Below are 3,482 nucleotides of genomic sequence, written 5' to 3' on the forward strand. Positions count from 1 at the left end.
TAAAATAGAGCATCGTTAAATCAGGTTGATTTTTTCTTGTATTATAGACTTCTTTAGCAGTCTAGTGAAATCTATGGCCCCCTTCTCAGAATTATGTTTTAAAATATATAAAATGAAATGCATAGAATTAGGTGGTATCAAGTTCATGGATGTCTTGAATTATGTCCATGAGCCCCTTAGTTCATGAACTCCAGGTTATGAATCCTTGGTCTGGGGGCATGAGAAAGCCTAATAAAATGAATACATCATAGTTGATAAACAACTGTTGTTACTATGTGCACATATTCCATGGAAAATTCTATGTGTTTTACTTGTGATAAAAATCTTACAGTGGAATTAGCTTTTCTAAAAGTGTAAATAATATTGTTGGTAACTTTGTGTTGTGAAATATACATTTTCTGACATAAGCAAATGCGAATATGACTAATGAATGAATGATTTGCATAGATTCTTGTAGGAAAAGGAAAATTCACCACAGGTATCATTCCTCCTTGAAGACACATTCAGTTCTTCTATGTGTCACATAAAAAATAAAAGAAAATATAAAGAAGTGTTTATAACTACTGATACACGATTGATGTTTTCATTGTATTGGGTTTGTATTTGTCTATGTGTTTGAAGATTCTCTGGTAACTCAATTGGATATATTGTCATGACCCAAACTAAAAACTGATAATCAGTTATAATCTGTGATTTCTAGTTTAAGCTAGCCATTATTTATAGTAATCACCTATTAAGAGTATGGATCATGATATACATATGGTATGGGTATACACACTTGCACACACATGCAAGCTGGAGGCAGTGCTGCATAACAGAATGAGTTGGATTTGAAATCAAGTGGATATGGCTTTGAATCATGTCTCTTCTACTTAGTACTTTTATGACCATAGGGGTCTCCTTTTCTCCCTTTCTTCCTCTTTTGCTTCATTCAGAAATATTCATATTATGTTTAGCTGGGTATACTGTGGGTAAACAAACTGATGTGAAATCTGTATCTCTAAATCTTACTCTCTTCATATTTGAAACAGGGAGCATCTTATCTATTTTAAAAAATTGAGGTGAGGAATATGGTGAGATGCTAAATGGGAAACATTTTATAGAGTTCCTGACACGTGATAGGTATTCTCTAATTTCAGCACGTATCTAAGAGACTCTATGAGTGCTTGGGGTTCTCCAAGGAAACCTTTATGGAAAAAGAGTTGTTAAAAGAAAATCGATAGGATGCAATATGAAATGGTTTTTCCAGAACATTTTTGTATCTTTTGATTATGCTGATCCAGACAAAGATCTCAAGGCCTACTCACTCTACCCAGTACTTGCACCCTTGCTGCAGTTAGTGCAGCTCACTAGAACTAATGAATACGTGACTAACAATAATTTAAAATAATGAAGGCTAACATAAATAACACATATCAGAAATATAAGTCTAGATCAGTGTTTCCCAAATTTAAGCATAAATCACCTGGAGAAGCACGGATTGCTGAGCCATATCCCTAGAATTTCTTTTTTTTTTATTTCAGCATATTATGGGGGTACAAATGTTTAGGTTATGTATATTGCCCTGGCCCCCCCTCCAGTCAGAGCTTCAAGCGTGTCCATCCCCTAGGCAGTGCGCATCGCATTCATTGTGTGCATATATATATACCCATCCCCTCCCCCTGCCTCCCATCTGCCTGATGCCCGATAAATGTTATTCCTATATGTGCACTTAGGTGTTGATAAGTGAAACCAATTTGATGGTGTTTCTGATTCAGAAGTTCTGAGTGGGGCTTAAGAATTTGCATTTCTAACAAGTCCTGCGTGGTACTGATCTGCTTTTCTGCACTGAGGATCACTGGTCTAAACTTCTCCATACTACAAATAGTAATGTAGCAGAAGATCTACTGAAGATCAGAGAATCTTGCAGTTTGCCCATGGGTCACAGAACATCATTTGAGAGCTCCCATTTTAAAAGGAATGAAAAAGGAAGACAGGAAGCAAGTACAGTAAATGGAGTAATGACCCACGAAAATATCCATTTCATAATCCTCAAAACCTATAAGTATGTTACCTTACATGGCAGTAGGGACTTCGAAGATATGATAAGATTAAGGACCTTGAGATGGGGAGATTATCATGGATTATCTGTGTTGGCTCAATGTAATCATAAGCGTTCTTATATGGGAAAGATGGAGGCAGGAGAGTCAGAGACAGGAAAGGAGATATAATAACAGAAGCAGATAAGGAGAAGGAGATGTGACAATGGATGCAGAGTTTGGAGTGATGTGAGGAAGGGGTCATGATCCAAGGAATACAGGTGGCCTCCGGACGCTGGAAAAGGCAAGGAATGAATTTTCCCTAGAGTCTTCAGAAAGAACTATGCCCCATTGACCCTTTATTTTAGCCCAGTGGAACATCAAGAATGGAGGAGGACGCAGAAGGGGAGGAGTAAAAACCATTTCAGACTTTTGGTCCTCCAAACTGTAAGGTCATAAATTTGTGTTGTTTCAAGCAACTAAATTTGTAGTAATTTGTTACGGCAGCAATAGGAAACTAATACAGCAAGTAAGGGTAGGAGACAACCTAGCTTATTACTCAATTTACCCAAGCAAAAGATTATGATCAATGCTTCCAAATACAATTATTTATTGTTTTCCTTAAGGAAGTTGGTCAAAATAGTTTAAAAATGAAGTTTCTAAGCTATTTAATGGGTCTGTAGATATGGTATCAGCCATCACCCTATTCAACAGCAACCCTCAATATCTCCTCATCACCCTTACTTTATCCACTTCTATACCAAGTCAGTTGACCCTAGGCTGTTGACTCAAGTGTGGCCACATGAGTCTCAATGTAAAATCTGGTCTGGTCTGATTCACCAACTTTGGATGGGTTGGTCTTATCACTCCCAAACCATTAAGGTAAATGAAACCCTAATGTATTTTGTGTACTCAGCCAAAGAAAATGCATACACTATTCTTTGTTAAGTTTACAAGGACTCCTCTCCCCATTCCCAAACATAGATTGTACAGATTGTCATGAAAACGAAGGAGAAATAAATGTAAATATATATATATATACATATATATTTTCTTCTTAAAGACTATCTTTCTAATTATTATTTGATCCATCATACTGTTTCTGTACATCTGGACAGCACAGTGTATATTTTCATAATTTTTCTATGGTATTCACCTTTTTCATATTTACAAACATTGGCAGGCATCCCCTTCTTTAGAAAATCCAAAATCTTACAGTTTACATTTTTGAAACAGATGAATTACAACATTGCCTCAATGCTAAAGTATATGCTCCCCCACCCTGTAATTTGATGTTTCTAAAATAATTATGTACAATCAATATGATAGCTTATTTTTTCCTCCCCAAAAGTCATTATTAATCTGATGGTAATTTTTACAATTCATGGTGTCCTCCATGAGTAGAAATATGGGATTATTATTATTATTTGGATTGACAAAAAGATTTATATTGAAATTTAAACA

Source organism: Propithecus coquereli, unplaced genomic scaffold (genome assembly GCF_000956105.1).
Source record: "Propithecus coquereli isolate 6110/MARCELLA unplaced genomic scaffold, Pcoq_1.0 Scaffold303, whole genome shotgun sequence".
NCBI lineage: Eukaryota > Metazoa > Chordata > Mammalia > Primates > Indriidae > Propithecus > Propithecus coquereli.